At 39.4% G+C, this 25,603-nt stretch overlaps 1 protein-coding gene across 4 annotated transcripts in view; it reads left to right on the forward strand.

Annotated features, from left to right (window-relative positions):
* The first annotated feature begins 8,549 nt into the window (after window positions 1-8,549).
* The window catches only part of ZNF217 (zinc finger protein 217), a 38,592-nt gene continuing 21,538 nt past the window's right edge, over window positions 8,550-25,603 (forward strand). The window contains exon 1 of one of the 4 annotated variants that reach the window (XM_054045285.1): window positions 8,550-8,647. The gene's annotated coding sequence lies outside the window, so the exon portion shown is untranslated. Of the gene's footprint in view, window positions 8,648-9,044; window positions 9,153-9,336; window positions 9,394-9,649; window positions 9,676-25,603 lie in introns of those variants that run through there. The other 3 variants (XM_054045286.1, XM_054045287.1, XM_054045288.1) reach the window with 3 other exon arrangements.

Here is a 25,603-nt window from a genome sequence, read left to right on the forward strand (position 1 = left end):
GTCAGAGCCCAAATAAAGTAATTTGACCTAAATGGCATTGCCGATGCTCAGCACTACTCAAGGTCAGGATCTTTATTGAAGATCTCTGGCTGTACAGGATTGCACATGCATGCCAGAGCATTATTACTGCAACTACAGGGAAGGTGGGAAAAATCAAGTAAACACAACAAAAGTACAGGAAAAGGTTCAGGTCACTAGTCAATCACCAAAGAAAACAACCAAAAATGTTCTGAAGCAAAAGGTATATGAACATATGTACAATGTTTTCAAAATGTGAAATACATCCAATGTCTATGTGAAGAATATTTGAGGCAACTATCTCTGACTCTGATCAAGGAATACTTGTTCTCATTAACAAGCATTAGAAACCAGTGGGATCCAACAATATACCAAGGCTTTGTCAACTGTCATGCTAATGCCCCATTTTAAACAGTCACTCATCTCTTTATATCCTTTCAAATGCACATTTTTGTCATACCAACTGCAAGGCATTCAAAATGTTCAGAAGCACCAGGAATTTTGCTGCATTGGAGATCTGAGACAGAGGTGCTGATGAAGGGACAGCAGCGACTGTAAGAAGAAAAAAAATAATAATTAAAGATAGAGCCCAGGGAATTCTTTCTGCTATGAGACTACAGGGAGAAAGAATGTTGAGGGCTTATGAGAATTGTAATGCCTCTTCAGGATTGAGCAATACCATCTTACATTTATATAATACCTTTCATTTTGTGGGATCTCAGAGCAGTTTACAAATTAACACGATAGCCACTTCTAGTTTATGAAAGACAGATGATTAATTTTTTTATATTGTGAAAGTTATTATTATTTTGGGGTTTTTTTTGGTAAAAGTGCCTCTTGCATCCCATCCTCTTTGACCTAGAATCCTATCAATAAATACTGCAGTGGCATTTCAATTGAGCAAGAGGGCAGCTTCTAAGGTAAATATTTTTCTAGAGTAAAACTAAAAACCTCACCACATTGAGTCTAACTCTAGGGATTGCATCTCATATAGCCTTGTGTAATCTTACACCTAAAGAACCTTTACAAAATGAATACTTTCTTAACTCTAAATTAATATGCACACATAATCTTAAATCTCTCCCTTATTGCTATTTTAAAGTAGATATATATTTGTTGCTTGTTTTAATTGGTGTCCTTGGTCCAGTTCCTAAATATCTCAGCCCATATCACAAAAATACAATCAGAATTAGCACTAATTGTTGCTTTTTTTGGCATTTTCAGCCTTTGAATGTAGAATGAATGTACCATGAAATATAACTACAGCACTTTTTTTCCATTTTCAGAGGTGGTTCTTCCAGAACTGGGGAGTTTTGTGAAATTTTGTGTGACTATTTCCATCATTTCTTCTTTTATGTTGTACATATTCTTGTAGATGTAAATGAAATTTTGACCACAAAAAGAGTCTCTTTATGCAAACAAAGCAAATTTCCACATTTGCAGTGTAAGCCGTCAGTGCCCCAAAGAGAATCCAGTTTAACAAAAGTTTAACTCAACAGTTCTTTTTGATGGAAACAAATCCATTTTCCAGTACATAATAAGAGAGGAAAAAAGAACTGATTTTAAGTAGTTTTATATTTCACTTAGAGAATGATATGAGCTGCAAAATTCAGATGTGGATCCAGATGCAAACCTCCCCATTATTCAGGGTTGTTCAGATCTGGAATTTTGGTATGGACTTTTTCACTTCTACTTTTGTTATGAATGTTACACATATATTGGTGGGATGTCATGAAGAAATCTGCACTGTGCTTTCTCTGTTCTGCAGAAAAATAAAGAACTTCAATGTACAGGCCCATGAAACCAGTAACGTGTTAGGCCCTGATCCCATAACTACTTACACATGTGCTTACCTTTACACATGTGAGTAGTCCCATAGTTAAGCATGTGTTTTCAGAAATTGGGCCTTAATATTACATTTTTTTTTAAAGAAATGGAGGTATGTAATTGTAAACATGTTTATGTTCTTGCTTTTCTACAGACAAAAGAAAGATTTTATAAACAAAGAGGATTGTAAACCCCAAACTAATCAGACAAAAAGGAAGAGCCGGGATTAATAGTTTGTTCCCAGATCTGACTCTTGATATCCAGAGTAAAGGCCATGTGATACTAGAAAAGAAAAATTGGAATCTGACCAATAACAAAAGTTATCAGTGTCTCGGGTACTGATAGCTGAATGCATTCTGGGCAATAGCTGTGGTTTTATAATCTCCATTTAGCATATTTCCTCAGGCAGCCTTTTTTGCATAATTTACATTTTACCAATTTATTTGTATTAATTGCACAGGTACCCTGTGATGAATAAATAACAGACTCCTGGCCCCAAATATCTTACAGTTTAAAAACACAAATCAGCAGAAAACAGAACATATGCAGACACAGTGGAGTGCTGCCATTGCAGAAAGAAAGCTTTGGGGGATAGGTGGGTGGTCAAAAGCTTGAGTTTGCTAGAATAGCAAATATTTTAAGAAATATGATAGCTTGTAACCATCGCAAAGTAAACATGTTTAGCAAACCTTTGCTTGCATTTGCTATATCATAGGTCTTGTACATTGTGATAAGTAAACAAGGAAGTTAGAGGACACTGAATATTTCAAATCTGTTAAATTAAGTTCATGCTTAACCAGAAAAAAAAAATCAAAGACAAATGTAAAGCTTCAAATATACAGAAAAGGTATTATAAACATACCTGCCTATACTTGAAATTATGCATTTTCATTCACAGCATGTGTATTTCACTGAAAGAAACAAACTAACGTTTATTTTGCATGATAAAAATAAGATGATTCATGTTAAATTCACTACACAATGTAACTGAACCTACACATTCTGGACAAGTATTAAAATACCTACAAAGTGCATTTTGAACGACTGCAGTCCTTTTAGTCTACTAGAATGCAAAAAAAAAAAAAAAAAAAAAAAAAAAAAAAAAAGCTGCTGCTGATTATAGAGGGAGACTGGTAACTGAATATGCGTTGAAGAGATAGTTACTAATGCAGCAGGGAGGCACATTCTTGGTGGGGGAGGGGACGTGTAACCTCATGCATGGCTACCGATCAGTAAGGAGGTACAGCATAAAATCGCTTCTTGGATTAATTGATGTTGCAAAAACCTGATTGCTTGCAAGTCTCTCATCACTGTGTCATCTGTATCTTCACTTAGTAAACCTAATCATGTGAGCATGTTAGTCAAATCTGACACTACGTCTAGCTACAAAACTGTCTCTGTAGCAGGCATTTCCTGTAAACATACTACTGTGTGAGGCAAAAACATAAAAGTCAGCTGACACATGATTGGCTTTTCTTTTACTCCTTGCTGAAATAAAAAAGTAATTTATATAAGAGAGAGGTAAAAAAACAAGTACATAAAACATTGCAAAAGCCTTAATCACAAGAGTCTATGTATTTATAGAGTTCCAATCATCATAGTATCTATCTGAACACCTCACAAACATGAGTAAATTTCAATACCCCTGGGAGGTAAGGAAGTATTATTATCCAATTTTACAAATGGGAAACTGGTGCACAGAGATTAAGAGCAGTCTTGCCAACCCCAAGTGATCAAAAACATGAATCAGGCCCCTAAAATCATGAGATGTTTTTAAAAAATACATGTCTTATTTTTTATTTCCTTCAGATGTTTGAGCCTTTAAATTACATATTGGTCATGTCTTTAAGCTTTTCTCCACACCCATGAGAGCTAGAAACAATACGCTTTTTTAAAAAATGAAAGCTGAGATTCTCCCCACTTGCCTCCAAGAGCAGGGGCTTTAAGAAAACCACTAAATTGTGTGAGACTCACATTAACATTGTAAGAAATGGCAACACTAACAAGACATGTCCAATGTTATACAGGAAGTCTGTGGCAGCCAGGGCCAGCTCCAGCTTTTTTGCTGCCCGAAGCGGCGAAAAAAAAAAAAAAGAAAGAGAGAAAAGAGAAAAACCTGATCGAGCTGCTGCCAAAGTGCCGCCGAAGACTGAAGCGGAGCAAGATTGAGCTGCCGCCGAATTGCCACCGAAGACTGAGGCGGAGTGATTGAGTTGCCGCGGAAGTGCCGCCGAAGAGGAAGAGAGGGACTGAAGGCCCTCCCGCCGAAATGCCGCCGCAGACCCGGACGTGCCGCCCCAATAACGGACAGAGTGCTGCCCCTTTCTATTGGCCGCCCCAGGCACCTGCTTCCTTCACTGGTGCCTGCAGCCGGCCCTGGTGGCAGAGTTGGGACTAAACTCAGATCTCCTAAATCCATTCCACTTTCTCAGCCACAAGATGGTACAGCTGCCTAAATATGAATCTAAAGTAAGGGAGTTCCCATCCAAAAGAGTGATCAGGCAGGTTTCCTACTCTAAGATACAGACTGGATAATTTAATTAACCTGAGATGGACTTAAGTTTGGGTAAAGGCTTCCTGTTGCTCGAGAACCTCTGATGTCAAGTGTCTCTCGGACAGGGTTTTCCCTTTGATGCACACACCCAGCTCTTTACCAAAAGCTTTAAAAAGTGTTGCAATGCATTTTTTAAAATAAATATAAATAATTTTTATAGGGATGGGAAGTGGAAGGTTGAGGGAGGGAAAACAACATTATTTTATTTCTCTGTTGGTAGGAAGGGGATTATAACTCTTCTGGTTTGCTGCAGTTTTTCTAGTTTCTGACTAAACTGAATGTTGTGAGCCTATGTATCAACAAATAGCATGACACTACAAAGATCAGTCTTCCCTGTGCACTAGACTGAAGTTTTCACTTCATACATAACACATAAATGGTTGCAGTGATTGCAGAAAGACAGCAAATATCGTCAACATAAGGCAAAAGGAAGGGAAGAAAATAAGATATTCACAAGTAGCCCCTTGCCTCATATCAAACATTTCCAGCGCCACGAATAAAAATCACAGAGGCCATAGTGGCTAATCTGTAAAAACAAATAATATTTTCATTTCAGACTTCTAATGTAATATTATATGATACATTTAACAAAACAAGTGTTAACTTGTTCTGGGCTTCTTGATTTTCTTGAAACAATCTTTCTGTTTTCTTACTCATCACTATATGCTGATGACCTGATCTCTCTGACCTACATTTATTTCTATTTATAATATTGATTAGAATGCTACAGTTTAGCCAGTCTCAAAAAAAAACCAAACCAAAACAAACCAAATAAAAAACAGGCCAAGCTGTGCCAGAAGATACATGGACCCAAATCCACTGATTTGGCACTTATTTGTATTTACATTGACGTCATATCTCAAGGGCATAAATTGACCGTACATTTTCATTTTGTGGTGCTCTTCCACACATGTAGCAACATTTGTTTCTTCAGCCTCTGGTTCTTTTGACATCAACAGGAAGTGCATCTGCTTTACTGGACAGCTGAATATGGTCCATAGTGGTATTCAAAACGTTAGGCCCCAATCCTACAAACACATATATACAACTGCACAACTCATGTGAGTAGTAGTATTCATTTACAGACGACAACTCATATCAACAAGTTATGCATAGAGCCCAGGTCTGAAATTTATGTAGAAACAAACATTGCACGGCAATAACACAATCTTTTTCCCAATTATCACATATCATAATGAACACAAATATATGCAGCTTCTATATTTCTTCTTAAGTCATATTTACAGTCACTATACGTGAAATCCTGATCCCAGTGAAGTCAATGGCAACACCCCCCTTCACTTCAATAAGGCAAGATTTCATCCCAAAAGAGTTAAGGCTTAAAGAAAAAGAAAAAATCCAACACGTGTTCATATGCCTCTAGTGCAAGCAATGTTGCCAACTTTCGCAATTTTATTGTGTCTCATGATATATGGTGTTTTCCTGAAACTTGCAAATATTAATGCTAAAAGCTCTAAAACATTTGGAGTTGGCAGCACTGACATGTCACACACACAGCTTAAGGCTACAGTATGCCACTTAATGCTTTGCCATCCTACTGCCATTTTGAAGTACAAGCAACATGCTACAAAATTCTACAAAGATGCACAAACACCTACCTCAGGCACATCACAAAATAAATAACAGAGTTAAAAAAAACCCTAACGTGCTGATCCTGCAATTAAGTCTGTATGGGTCAACCACTGCACCCACACAGAACTTTCAGTGAGACTCCTCACAAAGTCAATATGAAGCCTAACGTTGCAAAAAAAAACACATAAACAAAACCCTGAATTAACAACCCAAAGGACCTAATCCTGTAAATAGATACACATGGGGATATTTTGACTTCAAGGGGCTCCATGTGGGCACATGGGGTCCACCTATCTGATCAGTTTACAGGGCCAGGCTATAGGAATATAAATAAACGTTTAAAGTTAGCCCTTGTTATCAAGTTATTGCCTTGGCTATACTAGAGGTCCCCCCCAGCTAGTGGCTAATGGAATATAGAACACAAGTAAGGAAAGTATGGTTAAGGACCATTCAGTTGTATAGCTCTCTGTTTGCCAGGGACCACCATTCCCTTTGCTCAGAGACACGTATGAGGTAAAAATCTGGGTAGGTGAGACAGCGTATACAACTTTGAAAAAGGGTTTTGCTTGAGCCTATGTCCGTTTAATTTGCACAATTGTCAACTTTCATTTCCAGTTGAATATTGGGGCCCAGTTTAGACTAGGAAAACAAATTGTGGTTTAAAAACTGTTAGCTAACACATCAGTTTAAGTGCCTCTACATTAGGGATTTCCTCTGTTTAAACCAGAATCATTTTAAAATTGATTTAATTTAAAATGATGCAGACAGGCCCTATTAGTATCATGGGTCTGATCCAAAGCCCACTAAAGTGTGGGACTGATTTCAATGAGCTGCAACTCAAGTCTCTTAAACTGTCTCCAGGAAAACAAGAAAAGCAACACAACTGGCAACTCACTCCTCCCTCACACCATTCACTTCAATAAGGTGTTAACTTCAGGGTCTAGCTGAGACAGCTAACTTCTTTGCTAACAGTATTATGCATTCTATTTAATTATAGCATCTAAACCACTTAGTTGGAGCTGAGATACTTAAAAATATTATTTTAACTCCCCATTACTTGCTACTTTGCTGAGTTCATTCCACTTTGGCATACATGCGAAAATCTTTTTAAAGAAACATAACAACCCACCAACTTCAGCAACTGAGCAAATATGTGAGCAACCATCACAACATGTTGCAAGAGTGTGGCATAAGCTCATGTTCTCCCTCCCTCTTTCTCTCTCTAAGTGTTACCATTTCTTTCCACTAAGTATGTTCCAAAATCCTCTTTCAGTAATTTTTCACTAATTTTCCTAAGTTGCTATGACTGGCAACACATTGTCTATCTGCTGCGTTTTTTATGTATGTGTGTTTCTCTATTGTGGAAAATGTGAATCTGTTCTAAACTTTTATTTATGTAAACTACTCTGCAGTAGCTAGTGGTCAACTGGAGTACTAGCAAGACAGAAAAAATAACTCTAGCTGTTTTCCCAGAATGATCACAACAGGAAACTAATGAAAAATACTCACATGTATGTTATTTACATTTGCTAACTTCCATTAAAATATACCATAGTAATAGTCCAAAACAATATGCCGTTATAATACTGCTATTGTGGACTATTAGTCTAGAATATTGTGTGTGCATAATATATATAAAGCCTTACAGTATTCTAGAATAATAGTTCCTTTATATGTTTTGTTATTCAGGAAGATAGCTATCTATCTTCCTGAATGACAAAACACATAAAAGAATGAAAACTAATTTGCCCTTGATTTCTTAGCTGTTTAAGAGAAATATAAAAGCAAGTAATCCCATCCTTACACAGCTCCTTCAAAATGGAGTTACTTGGTAGCACAAAGGAAACAACTCAAATGGTGTTAATGGTCCCCATTCATAGCAACATTAAAGACAATTGGTCTGATTTTTCAGAGGTGCTGAGCAGCACCCGTTGAAGTCAACAAGACCTGTAGCTCCTCAGCATCTCTGGGAATCTGGCCAAAAAGGAGCAATTAGATAATTCCTTAGCACTTTAATGGTCTCAGGTCTGTTTCCATTGCCCCCATCCCCAATTATTCAGTGTATTTAGAATTAAAAAAAACATTCCACTCTGCATCTGCTCCCCCCTGCTCTCCCCCTTCCCCTTCCTCCCTGTTCTGTGCCCCTGCATCCCTACTGCTCCCCCTTTTGCCCCCTCCATTTCCCCTGCTCCCTCCCCATTCTGCCCCTGCACCCCCTTCATCTCCCCTGCTCCCTCTTCTATACCCTCCATCTCCCCTACCCCTTCCCTCTTCTGCCCCCTACTTCTCCTTCTGCCCCCTCCTGCTCACTCCCTGTTCTCCCCCCATTCCATCACATAGTCCCTTGGTTTTGGCCCCGCCCACTTGTCCCGCACGTTTCCCTAGCTCCGCCCCTGTTCGAGCGCTGCAAGGCGGCTGAAGAAGGAATGGCAAGGGGAGGGTTCGGGGCCTCTGAAGGGCGTGGCTATCGGGAGGGGGCGTGGCTCGAGGGGGGGCACGGCACAACAGCTGCGGACGGAGGGGAGTAATTTATTACAAACAGTGGCCCGAGCGCGCTGGCGCAGCGGAGTCCGGGCTCCTTTCAGCAGCACCACAGCGGGGTGGCTAGACCCCCTCCCCCTCAGGATGCCGGCTGGGGAGGCGGCTCGCTCCCAGGTGAGGGCGGGAGTTCAGCTGAGGGCACCCCCAGAGGGGTCAGAGTTGCTCGGTTGCCTTGAGGAGACACAGTTCCCCCCCCCCCCGAGGACAAGGGGGGGGGGCGAGCGTTTTGGAGGGGGACTAACCGCCTCGTGAGACGGGGCCATAGCCCCCACCGTGAGAAGAGACAGGCGCGCGGGGGGGGGTGTTTTGCATCTTAAATCAGCAAGGTGGCCCATCACCGTGGTATCTTGGCGCCTTCTTACCCCTATCCCACCTCCATGGGAATTGGCCCCTCCCCAGGTGGGGGGGCAGGTATGTCGGGGGGGGACATTAACCCCCTCCCCCCGACATGACGCCTGAGCTGAGGCGTAAAGAGGGTCAGGTGTGTGGAAGTAAAGCACAACAGCCCCCAATCCTCCCTGCCTCCCTCCCCTTCTTTCTTTCCCAGTCAAGCCCCAACTCTTGTGTGTGTGTCCGTTTCATCCTCTGCCAGGCAATGGAAGAGAAGGAGCAGCAGCAGGTAAAGCAACCTCTTTCCCCCTTGCCCCTCCCAGTACCCTCTCCAGGGTCTGATCTTCATCCCAGAACCCCCTGGGAGGGAGGGAGGAAGAGGAGAAAAAAGAAAAGGCAGATGAAGAATGAACATATCTTCTCTTGTCTCTTCCCTCCCACCTATAAAGTTGTGGCTCTCTCTGATTTCCCTCTCTGCTGCCTGGGATCACCTCTTCCCCGCCCCCCGTTCTCCCTCTCCCTCTGTTTAAGTAGGTGCTTCAAACTTCCATTATATACCTAGGTATTTGTTTTAAATATTCAAAATGTCGACCTTTTTAATCGGGAGGAGGGGGGGGGGGGAGAGAACATTTCTTTGTGAGTCAGGGATGTTCCTGGAAGAAGGGTTTGGTTTGTAATGTGTGTGGCTTATCGGGGGGCGGAGGAGAAGAGATTTGGTAATGAAAAGTTTATTGATCAGTCTTGTCAGTTTCTTTTTGTTTCATCTTACTGCCTGATATGTGAAGTCTAAGAGCCTCCAGATCATTTATTTGGTATTGTTTCTTTTCTCTTTCTTTAAACTAGGGGAAATAGGAAGTTTTAAAAATAAATAAATAAACCCCAACTGGTTTCTACAACAACAAAAGACGTTACCAAACGAGGACAATACAATTCCTTAAGTATTTGGAGATTTGATTTCACTCCCGATTTTTAATATCTGTTGGGAGGTATTGGATTTTTTTAAAAAAAGATTATATACTGTTCTATTCCTGGGCATGTGTGGTTTTTGTTTGTTTGTTTCACATATAGAAATTCTAAAGCCAAAGCAAGCTCTTCTGTATGCGCTCTAGTGAGCCATCCCATAAAATATGGTGTGTGACTTCTTGTAAGTGTTTGAACTGAAGTGTAATAGTTTTGAAGTGGTAGCCAACAAAATCTCTATGTTGGGTTATTGATCTACTGATGAAAGGTGTTTGGATTTGAAAAGGCTTTAGTGTGTTTTGAAGTTTATTAATTATTATTATTATTTATTATTAATGTATCGGTAGTTTTTTTTTTTTTATTTCTAAAGTGACCTTGAAGGTTTTAAAGCTACATCAGTTTCTACTGGATGAGTTTGAGGGGAGGCAGCGCTTAGAAGGATCTAGTGCAAAGCGAAAATAGAAATAGGAACTAAAGTAGATGCAGAGAAATGTTTTCTCATAGAAGTATGTGAAAAGGGAAGTTTCTGTAAGACTGTATGAGAAAGAACGGGGAAATAACACAGTTTCAAATGCAATGAGAGAGGATATCATTCTTCACATTTTATTAGGCCTTGAATGCAGGACTGATATGATCTGGGAGACACTGAAATAAAACGCCTAACTACAAGTTGAATAGCAAGCATTGACTTGCTGACCAATGCTTACATTGTTGGGGGCTGGTTTTGTGTCTGCAAAGGTATCAGAGCATAGGGCTATGACAATAGCTTGCAAATGCTTTCACGCCATGTTTTATTACTCTTATGAGCTCTTTTATTAACTGTACTTTGATTCCCAAACCTAATACTCTAATTTGTGATCTATTTAAACATTTTATCTGATAATGTGAAGGGGCAGTTCCAAATAAGTAAGATAAACTGCATTCTTCAGCAAAGGGGGAGGGAAGGGTGAAGTGGTGTGTGGTTTTTTTATTTTTTCCCCCCTACTAGTTTTGTGAACTGATGAGTCAATATTTAATATCTGTGGTAGCAATGCTAGTTCGTGATGGATCATTAATGATTTAGTTAATCTAATATTAACGGTTCTTACTAGATCTCTGATTTAATGTTTGAAATTCATTAAATCTTTTGGCCTTTTCTTTAAATCACTGAAATTTCAGGTTGTGTTATAAGTTTTAATAGTTATAAGGAGGAATAGCAAATGACTTCAGAAACATGGCTATTACAGTAATTGACTTGATTTACAGCCAGGCAAACTTCTGCACATGTTGGAGTTGCTGATTTTTTTTTTATATATATATATTTATAATTTTTTTTGAGTGTGTGGAAGTTGGGTTGTTTAGAATCATTAAAATGTACATAACTTAAAATCAGATCTACTGTTTTTAAATAGCTAAGGTTGATTCAGTTATGTCTTCATCGCTTTGGAGTTGGTTGAATGACTTGATGTGAGATTAAGCACAACAAAAGAAAAGGGAGGGTAACAACAGCTGCCTTCCAGTCCTGGAGCACTAGTGTTCTTAGCAGGAAGGCATTTTACCTTTTAGTATTGTGTGGTGTCAAGTAAGTTTAAATGTTAATGTTTATATTTATGATGTATCATATGAACATTCTAACAATACATCTCATACTTAAGTCCTGTGTGTTCATGTTGATTTTTGTCTTTTTAAAAACACAATCTTTTAAGATCTGATATTAACTACTGGATCTATCTCATTAACTTTTCAGACAAAAAGTAGCAAACGTTCACCACTAGTTTGTACTTGCTTAGTTACTGTGTGGTAAGAACTTTAAGGTGTGTCCTTAATGGCAGCTGACGATTCTTGCAGAGAAGTCTTGTTTATTTTAGGTAGATGTTTTATACAGAATTTCCAGTGAGACAAATATTACTACATTGACTGGACTCATTCTTTCTGAAAATTGACTGTAAGGCCTAGAAGAATAATTTTACCATGCTGTAATCAGAGTTTATTTTTAAATAAGTCATTAAGGCTCCCTGCATATTTTGAGAGCTTTTTCACTTCCTTTATTAAACACATTCTCAGGTATTACATATCATATTTGCTTTTTTTAATGAATATAGACAGGGTTAATATAAATAAACATGTTCTTGACCTACATTCTTATTCGTCAAAATGAAAAGACATTTTTGTTCTAAATAAGTGGGTGTGAAATTGTTTTCTGGGTTTGTTTACATTAAGTGGTCTATATTTGTTTCTTGTAAACAAGGCTACTATAACAGGCTTTATAGAATAGCTTCTAGGTTTCAGAAGTTTGGGTCGGGAATACTTGTTTTAGATAGCTCTGGGGTTTTTGCTTTGTTTTGGTAGGGAAGAAGGGTGGGGGGAGGGAAGATGGGGGCAAGGACAAATAGAAAGAGGAAGCTAATAAACTTCAGCACCTTTATCAGACCATCTGACAAAAGGTTACTTCATTTTGGCTTCTAGATTCCTTTAAACCCCATAATTACCTTCTGAACACTTCTTACTAATCTTCAAAATATTTGACTAGAGTATCTTATTCATAATGTTGTGAATTTAGAGTTGCATTGATAGAACATTAATTGCTTGGTTTTTATTTTACATGAGCAAAATGAAGTGCTAAGTTATCACTGTTTTGCAGAGAAAGTGGTTTAAAAGAAAACTGTGAATTTCACTTGACTTTCAAAATGGTGATTACTGTAAACTTTGAGTTACAAGAATCTGAGGCTTTGTAATTAAGAAGCTCTGGGGGAATGTTAAGTAAGATTTAACTTTTTTTTTATGTTTCTAGTCTTTCCTGTCCTGATTTTTTGATGCAGTGAGTAATATCTTAGTACAAGACTTTCATAGAAGATATAGAACACTCGATACTTTAAAAAAAAAAAAAAATTAACCCTATTGCTAATGTGTGGGAAGAACAGCTTTTTCTCCCTACCCTTTAGAGGTAAAGTTCCTTTCTTTAGGGGAATCTGGAAGAGGAGTGACCTTTGAACTCACATGCACACTTGCACATTGCTTTTGGGATGATGAAATAACTAAGGATATTTGCCAGTGTCTTACACTTATCTTGTTTCATCTTTTTTAATACCTAACTGTTCAGTTGTTTTTAAATATAGTAAAAGTAGCACATTTCTGCCACAGCGGGGCTGCCATTAGCCGGGCTTACTACCCTGTTTTTATTTTTGAGACTCCGGATTATAACATGAGACGTCCAATAAGATACTTGTTTCTGCTTCTATAATTGCATTTGTTACTCCAAATTGTCTCAAACATGCTATTTACTTGTAATGAACCCCTCAGTATTTCTAAGGACTCTCTCACTTTGTCACTGAAGTTACCTTTAAAAAGTTCAAGAGTTCTTTATTTCTATTGCACTAGCAGGATTAGGGCCCCATTGTGCTTGGTACTGTACAAATACTTAGAAGGACATGGTTCGTGCCCCAAGAGCTTTACAACCTAAGATACAATGTAAGGAAGAAGATATAATCAAACTACTGTATGTATAAGTCTAAAATATAAAAAAAAATCACATCAACTATACTCAACTGCTTCTCATCCTGTTCTTAGTTGTGTAATTTCTTGTAGATGTCCTAGAAGGAAGTGACTCTTGACGGGTTTGGAATCAACAAAACAAACTGCTTTAATTTTATTTTTGAAGTGAAACAAAATATTTAAATGTTCATTGCTGATCAAAACACAGTCACATGCCAAGTTTGATACCCGTTAAATGGATAGCTGCAGTCTTTCTTGGAAAATTTTCATTGTGGTCATATGACTTGATTGAGGCCAAAGTTACTAATCTATTATGCATTCCTATCATCTTGTTTTATTCCTTGTTGGTATATTTGTTGGTGAGCCTAGGAGGTGACGTGAAGTACCTTTTTTGATTTGAAATTAAGCTGGTAGTAAGGTGTTTGCAGTGTATGTGTTGGGTGAGGAATCCAATAAGAATGAATACAGGTGAGAAACAGGCTAAAAAGATAATGTATTAACTCATTCTACTTAGTTAAATCCTTTAAGTGGGTATTTCAAGAGAAAGCATAAGAGGAAATATCACAATTAGATACAATATGTAGAATATTTGGGGAAAGCCTATTTTGATAGGTCATGCTTAGTGACTTGTGTGGATTTCTAAATATGAGGTGTAAGTGAATAAATGACTGGATAACTGTTTTCCTAATAGGTACTGTAGATTTTGTGCAACTAAAAGTATTAAAGTCTGATTTTTGTTTATGCACAATGGGCACTCAAACATTTTTCTGTGTAATAAAATGTTAAAATGCAATTTCATCACTTATCACACAATATATCACATCATATAAACTGCATATGGAAAACTGAAGACTCATCATTGTCCTTGTATCCCAACTTTATTTTATATATAGTCATATTATTTGCCTAAAACAGGTGTTGGGGAAATTCCTGATGTATGCCAAAGTCTTTTTGAGAGGTGTGGTGGTTGGTTGGGGGTGGGGAAGGAGAGAAGGGGATAAGAGTGTTGGCAAACTAGATGTACTAAAATCCACAATTTTTATTTTGAGTATGGTGCCGGGGTGTGTGCGTGTGGTGGTGGGGGAGAATAGTATAAGCTAGACCTGACGAATCCAGTTTTTAACTGGTGGTTGCGATATTCATGTGGTGTTCTCTCCCCACCCCCCCTTCCATTAAAATAGAACTTTAAATCTTAAGTTGTTTAATGTTTTTAAAGGTTGACGTTTTGGGGGCCTTTCTTTAAAATCCTGCTCTTGGAAAATAGTAGACAATGCAGTTTAGTTTTGTAAGTTTGACTTCACAATATAAAACTGAGAACTGCTACTATTCTTTTATTGCATATACACATCAATTTGATACTAGTAAATTGATGCCTCTGATATGAGGGGTAGTTCAGAATTGTCACATCGATATCTCTGTAGAGCAAGGACAATCCATGAGCTTCTGCTAGAAGATCTCCTTCCCGGGTAGAAAAAGAAGGCAACTAGATCCTTGGGTCTTCTCGCTATATTTCTAGTTTCTGTTTTTCTTAGCATCATCAGTCTCTCACCCTGTGGCTGATTTGTGTAGGAGAAAGTGTCTCTCTTAGAGACCATGCACTTTTTTTATGGTGTAGACAGAACACAATTTTGTATAAGCCTTGAAATCCATAGGTCCAAATTCAGGTGGTGAATGAAAAATGATGCCCACTTAAAGCTTCTTGCTTGAGTGCATATTCTACCTCTTCTGCTCAGATATCTGTTGAGGGAGGGATCTGAGTTTGTCAGATGGCAGCACTGGGAGGAGATTAGTGTCTGCCAACACTGTTTCCTCAAAGGAGCCCTTATTCCACAGGCAAAAAAGTTGCCTAGTTTCCCAAGGCAAAGAGTAACTTTGGATATTCCTATGACCTCTTTAGTTGTACAATCTAAAGGGATAGAAGTTTCCCCATACTAGGAGCTCTGGAGAAGCTCTTGGATACGCAGGAAAGCAGTTGTCTCTCAATAGAGTAATAAGGCTTTGAGCCCAACTCAGGGATCTGCAGCTTACCAACTTTATCCACTGAGCGAGATTAAGCAGGGCTAACATCTTATGGTTAAGAAGCAGAGAAGCCCAATCCTGTTACATCCTTGTAAAGAATATTTCTCCAATTGAATAAGGAAAACTAAATATAATACACCCTATGAAAGATCAGATTTAAATTCTCTTGCTTCACCAAGGCTGCCTTGTGTGGAGAGAACAATATAGCTATTTTGAAAGGTAAAGGCTTGGTGCTGGTTTAAATGCATGACATGTTGTGACTTAATGGAATTGTATCTCATGCCAGCAGTGAAATATATCATAGGACTTATAAACAGAGTGATCAGTATAGTGCTTTCTGATGATTCTTAGTACACGTGTTCGCCTTTTCATAATGCCTAAAGTATACTTTTGTTTCATGGACTATAAGAAATCCTGCCATCAGTCTGCCCAAATCTGAGAGAAGGAAAAGTTGGCAGTCAGAACAACACTTGTGAACTTTAAAAACAAATTCTTGTATAATTTTAGCCAAAATACCAAGAATTGGACACTGACATTCAGTATTGCTCAGTGGATACTTGGATGCAAAAGGGAAGTTTGTGCAAAATTGTGCAAGCCTGTCACTTCTCATCTTCAGCAAGGGAAAACTTCTGATCTTCCTGGTTAAGAGTCATTTCATCCACTGAGATGCAGAAGTTCTGATGTCTCTCAAAACATTAGAGAGACTGCACACAGATCTCTGTTGGGAATACCTTCAAAGATCAAATATTTGTTTCTATAGTATAGACCCCAAAATGGGTAGGGGAACTCATTCTCTGCTTGGAGGACATGGCTGCGTAGAGGAAAATGTCATTGACTTGCATTTATGCAGTCTGGTATACCCATGAACTTTATGTAAAACTATAGTATAAAAAAAAGTGGAGAAGTTCACTAACTGTATTCACCAGTATTAAGAGATGTTTGAATATTCTTCTTTATCCCCCCTCACCCTCAGGTGCATAGGGTATCCACCAGTTTCCACCATTTATTTCTGTCTTTGCTGGTGTTGTTCAGGCTTTTGAGTGTCGGTGAAAACTTGTGTGGATTGGTTTCTGCTGCCTCATATCCATATTAGGGCTTGTCTACACTGGCAATGCTAAAGCGCTGCCACAGCAGCGCTTTAATGTGGCTTATGTGGTCGTGGCGGAGCGCTGGGAGAGAGCTAGAAGGCCTAGTTGCCTTCTTTTTCTACCCAGGAAGGAGATCTTCTAGCAGAAGCTCATGGATTGTCCTTGCTCTACAGAGATATCGATGTGACAATTCTTAACTGCCCCTCATATCAGAGACATCAATTTACTAGTGTCAAAATGATGGGTATATGCAATAAAAGAATAGCAGCAGTTCTCAGTTTTATATTGTGAAGTCGAGCTCTCCCAGTGCTCTTAAAAAAACCTCTATGAGGGGCGTAGCTACCAGCGCTGGTGCACTGTCTACACTGGTGCTTTACAGCACTGAAACTTGCTGCGCTCAGGGTGGTGGTTTTTCATACCCCTGAGCGAGGAAGTTGCAGCGCTGTAAATTGCCAGTGTAGACAAACCCGTAGTATCATTGCAGCAACCCAATGGTGTCAGACTGGACAATCTAATCAGTTTATTTTCTAACAGTTCTTGCATATAAGAAAAAACTTGAACCATTCTTAAGGGGGTTAGTATAGTTAACAGGCTTTTAAATTTTGTTTCTAGCTAAACTTACACATGGAGGATTAATTGTAAAACCAATAAATGCAATTTCTCTTCAACTGTCCACGAAGCTTAATTGTATAGTTTATTAGGGTTATGTCTACACGACACAGCTTTTAGTGACATGGCTGCCATGCCGCTAAAAGTTGCATAGTGTAGCCACTGTTTGTCAGCTCTCCTGCCAACAAAAAACTTCTACCCCCAACGAGCGGCATTTGCATTGTTGGCAGGAGAGGGCTCCTGCCGACAACACGCTGTTCGAGCATTAAATTAGGGGTCATATGTTGTAACTTTTTTAGGTTGAAAAGAGAACCTCTTTTATTGTGCTGTCTTCTGCAGCTGACCCCACCCCCCATCCCCAAATACCCTCTTTCCTCTACAAGTGCTCATATTGTGCTTTATCATACAAACTGATTTGTAAAGAGCTTGTTATTTAAAAGGATGTTTGTGGAATTAAACACTTGGCATATTTGAAAATCACCTTATGTAGGTGAGAAGAATGTCAGAAATTAATGAATGAATTCATCACACAAAGATGGGGTTGGAGTGTGAGCAATACTGTTACCATGAAAAGAGAGCCTACATTTACATCAAGTATATATTTCTTTCATTCTGCAAAGTCAGTTTTTTAAATATACTGATCTCCTGAGTCTAACTTTTAAGCCATTTGCTTAAGTCATGCTGCTGGTGTCAAGTTGACTGTTTGTTGCATGGGTTATGACCTTTGTCCTTGATGCAATAAGTGTATGCCATTTTAGAGATTTGTACTGCTCCTGTTAATGCTTCCATGCATTTGGGATTGAATGTTATCCTTTCTTCATCTTGAAGTTTTTTTTTTTTTAATGTTTTGTGGCATGGGAGATGTTTGATTTCTGTTTATCTGGAGTTTTACTGTAGAAAGCAGGCTGTGGATTTGCCATCAGGATCCAAAGTGTGAAAAGACAAACTTGGAATTAAGTGCCAGATAGACATTTAGTTAATGTTCTGCTTGACAGTGTGATTACTTTCTAAATGTAGAATGCCAAAATCATCTGGCTAACTCCTTGGACTATAAATGAAATGCCTATGAGCATTCAATATGATATGCTTACAGTCCCTTGAACAATAGACTCTTGATAACTGATTGGGACCTCCTGGCACTACACAATACAGATAATATACCCTTTTTTTTCCCTCTTGCCCATTTTGAATTCTTTAAATATTAGTTTTGGCTAATATTTGGGGATATTTTCTAAACCTAATGATCCTTTCATAATAAAAATTAGTAGTACTGTGGCACAACTGGCTTTATAACAATCATGTACAAGTGGGGTAAACAATATGCTCTGAGGTACTCTAGAAATGTAGGATCAAACTGAGCCTTGTCCTAATCAGGTACAGTTCCATTGATGTCAGTGGAGTTGCATTTACTCATGTTTGGGCTGTATTTGGTCCATTTGTACCTGAATACCTATGTAGCACAAAGCAGAATTTAAGGGTGGCTAGTATTGAAGAGGAGACCACTTTTTTTTTTTTTTTTTTTTTTTTAAAGTATGTATGGAGAAAAGGTGGGTGAGGTAATATCTTGTATTGGACCAACATCTGTTGGTGAGAGAGACCAGCTTTCAAGCTTATGCAGAGCTCTTCAGGTCTGGGATACTTGCTCAGGCCAGATCTACTCTACAGACAAAGCCATATAACTATGCCTCTCAGAGGTGAGAGAAATCAATACCCTTGAGTGACATAATTATACCGACCTAATCATCCCGTTTAGCCAGCGCCATGTCAACAGGAGAGCTTAGACATTGCTACTGCCTCTAGAACAGTGGTCTCCAACCTTTTTACACCCAAGATCACTTTTTGAATTTAAGGTCAACCTAGGATCTACCCTGCCCATTTCCCAAAGCCCCGCCCTGCTCACTCCATGCACCCCTCTCTGTCGTTCGCTCTTCCCCACCCTCACTCACTTTCACCTGGTTGGGGTTCAGGAGGGGGTGCGGGCTCTGGGCTGGGGCCAAGGGGTTTGCAGTGTGGGAGGGGGCTCTGGGCTGAGCCTGGGGGAGGGGGTTGGAGTGCAGGAGGGGGCTCCAGGCTAGGGCGGAGTGTTGGGGTGCAGGAGGGGATACAGGGTGCTGGCTCTGGGAGGGGGCTCAGAGCTGGGTGTCGGGGTGCAGGAGGGAGCTCAGGGTGCTGGCTCCAGGAGGGGGCTCAAGGCTTGTGCTTACCTCTGGCAGGTCCCAGTTGGTGGTACAGCTTGGCTGCTGCTAAGGCAGGCTCCCTGCCTATTCCAGCTCCACGCAGCTCCTGGAATGGGCCAATGCACCCCGGCGGGGGACACATGGCTCTGCATGCTGCCCCTCTCTGTAAGCACTGCCCCTGCAGTTCCCATTGGCCACAGCAGTTCCCATTGGCCATAGCTCCCTGTTCCTGACCAATGGGAACTGTGGGGGGCGATGCTTGCAGACAGGAGCAGCCTGTGGAGGGAGACCCCTGCCCCCCCAGCCCTGGGGCTGCGGTGGCCGCTTCCGGGAGTGGTCTGTAGCTGGGGCAGGCAGGGAACCTGCCTTAGTGGCAGCCCCGCTGCGCTGCCGGTGGATCCGGTTGGTGACCATTGCTCTAGAAGGTGGATTAATGACAGGAGAAGCTTTCCTTAAGTGCAACAACAGGCACTGATGCACCCTTTTAAATATAGACCTATTGTGAGTGTCACAGCTAAATACAAGATAGAACAGAATGTTTAGCATAAATAGCTAACGCATTTCAAGTGACCGTTTAAGGTGAAGTTACCCGTTAACCCCCTGATGAGAGTATTAGGCTGTTTAGGCTCTCCAAGTTATATCCAATAAACAACTACCGTATATACTTGTTCATGTGCCCGTTTGTTGATAAGCTGACCCACCCCCCAAGATGTTTAAGTAAAAATAGCAAAAACCTTTCATAAGCAGACGCTATATTTCAGGGATTGGCAAACTTTGGCTCCCAGCAGCTCCGTTTGCTGGGAACGGCAAAATGCAGCCACAGGTTCCATGCCTTCAGACGCTCCAGGTAAACAAAATGACAATATTTTAGATATTCAGTGATTCCATAGAGTTCTAAAATCATTCGATTTTGGTGGAGACTCGTTTATAAGCCGACCCCCGTTCTTTGATGCATCCTTTTTTTTTTTTTTTTTTTTTTACCAAAAATATTCAGCTTATGAACGAGTATATATGGTAACTGTAATAAAATAGAGCTCGGAGATAAAATCAGGTGATATCAGTAGTTTATCTGTGGATTGTTATTAGTAGCCAGCAACATAAATGGTACTGTTTCAGCAGTTCCAAAAACATTAGTTGCTTCAGATGATTACTAACAGGTTTTTTGTTCAATGCTGGCATTATAGAGGACTTTCAAAGTCCTCTAGGTCCCTAGTAAGATAGCAAAACAAGTTCTGCATATCAAAGAAATGTAAGACATAATAGCTTTGAATCCAGCTCTTGGATTTAAGGGTCTGTTAATTTTAACTGTTTTTGAGGCAATCTCCTGTATCTCCTCTGGGAAAACTAGAAGTGCTGGTATGTTTTTGGTTTTTAAACAGCTGTTGCGGTGTTTGTGGGATAAATAAAACTTTAATGGGCCTATTGTTCCTGCTTTAACTTATTATAATGTTGAACAATACATAACTTTACTAGTAGCATAGTATAACAAAAATGTGCTAGTAACTGCTTTAGTACTAGGCACATAATCATGCCTCCTTTTCTTCAGCTAATCTCTTGTGTGTGTTAAACTAGAACAGGAAACTCAAAGGATGGTCTTATTTGACACGTGTCTTGGGGTAAGGGGGAAAGCATGTTGACTTATAGATAGAGAATTTTGAAGCAGAAAGGAGTAACAAGTGAAATAAAATTAGTCCCAGTAGGTCATCTCTAAAAGAACCTTTTTGAATACAGTATAAAATAATTTGTGTAATTTTAATAAAAGAAAATCAAGCCTCTTCATTAGTCTTTCATGAATGCTTTGAATGTCTTTTTAATTAATGCATTTTTATGCAGCAGCCTTTGTTGTTGTTTCTAGGTTAGGTAACAACAACTAAAGTGAAAACACAATGGTCTTGGCCATTCATAAGTATCATCCTAGAATATTCATCACCATAGAATCTGGGCATCACTATAAACCTGTAGACCTGATTTGTTTGTCTAAGGGTGACATAAGCAAATATGTGTTGTGCACTAAAGTTTGCTAAACTCAGGCTCTGGTGGACTTTTGAAGGGATCAAGTTCAAGAGGGAGCATCCTTCAGGTGAGAGTAACTTGCTGCTGCTTTTGGACAGTAAAAATGTTTTCACTGACCATTCCAAGAATCTTGCTTATCTTCTGGGATGGATGGGTGATGGAGGAGGTATCAGTCTATAAGGCATTTGAGCTCTGACCAGATCTTGAGAAACTTACCAGGGTTTACAAGCTGATGGGAAGGGATGTCAAGAAGCCCAGATTCCCTTTGCCGCTCTGTTGTGAAGGTAGGAAAATACATATTTATCAGCTTTCAAACTTGTAACTTTTCTCCCCCAGCTATTAAAAGTAAAAGCTTCCATTTCCCCACTCCAGAGACTTCTTCTGCTGTGAGGCTGCTGGGTCATTATCACTTCTCCCCCAGCCTCTTGGCTGCAGTGAGGAACAGAAATAGTGAAAAGAACTTAGCTACTGTATCCTTTCCTTAGGGCAAGTCTAAACTACCGCTTATGTCGATATAACTTACGTTACTCAGGGGTGTGAAAAAGCCACCCACTGAGTGATGCAAGTTACAGCAACCTAAGCACTGAAGTGATTTATCCTGACAGGAGCGCTCTCTCCCCTAGGCATAGAGCGTCTTCACCAGACGTCCTACAGCTGCATGTAGCGCATCTAGTGTAGACTTCTAGTGTAGTCTGCATTTTGGCATTCTAGTCAAGAGCAACCCCTGTGCATATCTAAACTGCAGCTTATAGCTTTCCCAGGTAGCACCAGTTTTAAACTGATGTGAATCTTGACAGTTTAACTGCTGCCCAAAGGATTCTGAAGAGCTGCAATGCAGTGAAACAACATTTTTGGTCCTTGACTCTAAGACCTTATCTTCACTAGGAAAAATACTTTTTTTTTAAATCACACATTAGCTCACAAGTGGTAAAATCCTACCATGGCCAAGGCAGTTTGTAATTTTCACCTGTGTTCGCTGGGCATGGTAAACTCTTGTCTGCTGTAACCTGCTAACACAACAACAAACTGCTTTGGCTACGGTAGGATTTTACCACTTGTGAGCTAACTTGTGGTAAATTCTTTTTCTTGGTGCTTCCACTGGTGGAGTCAGCCATTTGGGGTTTCCTCCTCAGGAATGGTTGTGCTATTGGCACTTTTGTGATCAATGTTCTGTTGTATCAGTGTAGTCTTAATCTGAAAGTAAGTACTTGGAATCTGTTTACATGATTGTCCCTCACTGACTTCCCAATTTACTTTGTTCAGTTTAGAAGTAAAAATGTTTTCCTAACTGCTAGTTCTATTAAACTCAAACTGTATTCTTTGTTTTCTGTCTCATCCATCATCACAAGTATTAATGTTATTGCAGACCAGATTCTACTTTGGGTTAACCTTGTTTCCAATGGAATTGCCCAGTTGTAGCTGCAGGATTGGCCTTGCATTTGGAGTTCATATAATTTTGTTGATTGAACCAAAATGGATCCCAACTCGTCTCTGCAGTGTTCACAGGAGTAAAAAGTAGTAATTGTATAACTAAATTAGATGGACAGTATTCTGAATGTGTCATGGACCATGAGTTGTGTGCCAATTCTAGATAGAGTAAAACAATGTTTTAATTCTCATTTTAAAAGTACATTTTTATTTAATAATTGAATAATTTTATATTCTGATTCCTTTGGGAAAGGATTTCCTTCATTTCAGTAGGAAATTGGAGCTGCTATTTATCTGAATTAATCTCTTGTCTAGTATTGATTTATTAATACTTGATTTCCAAACATAAAACATGCCCTACTCTTAGGATCTTTCTGACTGATGGAGGAAGTCTGAAATGTATCAGCCAGAAAACTCAGTCTTGTTGTTTTAAAGCTCACTTTTCAATTTTTTTTGACCTTTACTGTTCACTTCACTTGGGTAGTTTGAATCTAATTCAATCTACCTGGAAGAGTCCACATTTTTGGTGGAAAACAGAATATGCTCTATAACTAGATTTCATGATCTAAAATTACAGGTGAGAGACTCTCTTTACTAAAAGTAGCTCTTGTCCTATTGAACCACATCTCTTTTTTGACAGCAATAATTGCCCTACTGGTAGAGTATGCTGTGTCTGAAATATTTATCTATCTTACTATTTTTGTATTTCCTCAGAATGATGTGTTGAGGGTTAGTAATGACCAGATTTTCAGAAGTGCTCACATGGAAGCGCCCATTAAGAAAAATGGAAGCTACTAGGTGCTAAGAACTTCTACAAATCTGGCCTAAATGTGTAAATTACTTCGAAAATCACATCTTAAATCTTCAAAGGAACCAGGTTTCATGGCAGTGAGTCTGAGCCTATAGATCTGGGCTTGCACTACTGGAGCTTGACTCTGAAGAGTGAATTATTAAACTTGTGTTCGTGAAACTTCAAAAATTCAGTCAACTATTTCCCAACACATCCAGAGAATTCATTGACTCTAAATGGTTCCAGTCTGCAAGGAGTTCGTGGTTATCTTGTTGCATGAGAGTTAGGACAAAACTTGCCCTGGAATTTGGTATGGAGGCCTTCACTTTCTACAAGAAAGTATTTTTCACAATTGGCAGTTGCTGAAAGCAGGTTTTGGTCTGCTACTAGCTTCATGGTGGTATTTCTCAGTTAAGTAGTATACTGCAAGAAGGATCAAAGGAAAGATGGAAGAAACACCCTCTTCTTCCGAATATTTGCTAAACTGACATGTAGATGAAACTACATGGAAAAGATTCTTTCCCTGTAACTGAGTGCTTCTAGAGAATTTCATTGCCACACAACAAATTGAGATTGTCTAGGTGAAGTAGGTTCTTAACCCATCTCTGGCACTGACAGATTGACCTAGAACACATGTCAGTGTGTGGCAGTTGCTGTTTAGAATGACTCTCTCATACACTTCAGAGGAACTATGTGCACATGTTGCTATTAATGAATAGCAACTGTTTCTAAAATGGGCCAGTTTCTATATCTTGCCTGAATATTCACTAAAGAGTTAGAGTTAAACAGATTAAAAAAAAAAAAAAATTCACACCTGGATGATAGGTAAGAGGGCTAAGTGGCTTGCTGATACTGTGCCATTAGCTGCTCAGATTTTCAAAGCTGCCTGTTCATCTGTCTTACAAATAAAATACCCTTCATTTAGGTAGCTTCCATTATACAACAAAGATCACATCTGAGCTCTGCCACAGAATACCATCCTGTCCTATATCTAATAACATTCCAGGAATGTTGATCTGTGTGTCACTCCAAAGCCTAAAATGTCTGAGTCCCGTGTGAAGTGGTGGAAGCTACAAGCATGGTTGAGAGCTTTTTTGCGTGTGTTCAGAATATCACCAGGTTGAATCATCACTGAATTTCATAGTCTGTTACCACCCAATTTTCAAGTTCTTGACCATTTTATCTTATGAATTACACTTGTGTGGCGTACAGTTGCAGTAAGGCCTGTACCAGGTAACTTTAATATGCAAAGCATCCTGGACCACTGTGATAGCGGTTAACCCCATGAAAGGCCGTTATTCTACAGCTAATTTGCATGCAACAGTCTCATTGGTTGTCAGAAGGAGACTGCATAAATGGTGAATTACTTTGCCCAACTGCCACACCCATGCACTCAGTTGCCACCTGCGCAAATCACCTAGATACAAATCAACACAACCACTTGCACAACACCACAAACAGCATACAAGATTGCCCCTTTCAACAGCACACACCCCTCATTCACCACCCCCACAGATCTACACAACACAACCAATGCACACAATTACCCCAAACACACAGCCCCTCACTGCAGCAGGCACTCCTCACTTGACATCCACACAACTCAATGCCTCTCCCATCACAACATACACATTCACCCTACTCATACTTACCATAAAACGATAAACTTGAACGGCAAAACCATGGATCCATCACCAGTAATTTTATAATTTGTATTTATGTACTAAAGACACTGAACAAAGCAACAAGTGGGAATATGAAATAAAAAATTAACTAGTGAGTTCACATGTTAGTAATATACTTCAGTATTTTAGCTCCATGGAGAAATTTTGCATACAGCACCAAAATGTTCTAAAAACAAAGCCAGTCTTATATCACTATTGTTGGTCAACCTGACATTTAATTAGTCAAAATTAATAAATGAAATCTTTATGGCTGAAGTTCACTCGCAGAAAAGAAAGAGAATTTAAAATTTAAGTTGACCATGTCATAGGTTCAACCTGCTTAGTTATTACAAGAATTCCGAGACTGTATTTAGACAGGAAGAGTTGCCTCGTGGCAGTGATGGACTGAGAATTGGGACCTCTGAATTCTACGGGCAAATAACTTAATCTTTCTACCTCAATTTCACAGTCTATAAAAAGGGTATAATAATTAATTTACAGGAGTATGTTAAGGCTCATTG

This window comes from Malaclemys terrapin, chromosome 12, assembly GCF_027887155.1.
Source record: "Malaclemys terrapin pileata isolate rMalTer1 chromosome 12, rMalTer1.hap1, whole genome shotgun sequence".
In the NCBI taxonomy this organism is placed as follows: Eukaryota; Metazoa; Chordata; order Testudines; family Emydidae; genus Malaclemys; species Malaclemys terrapin.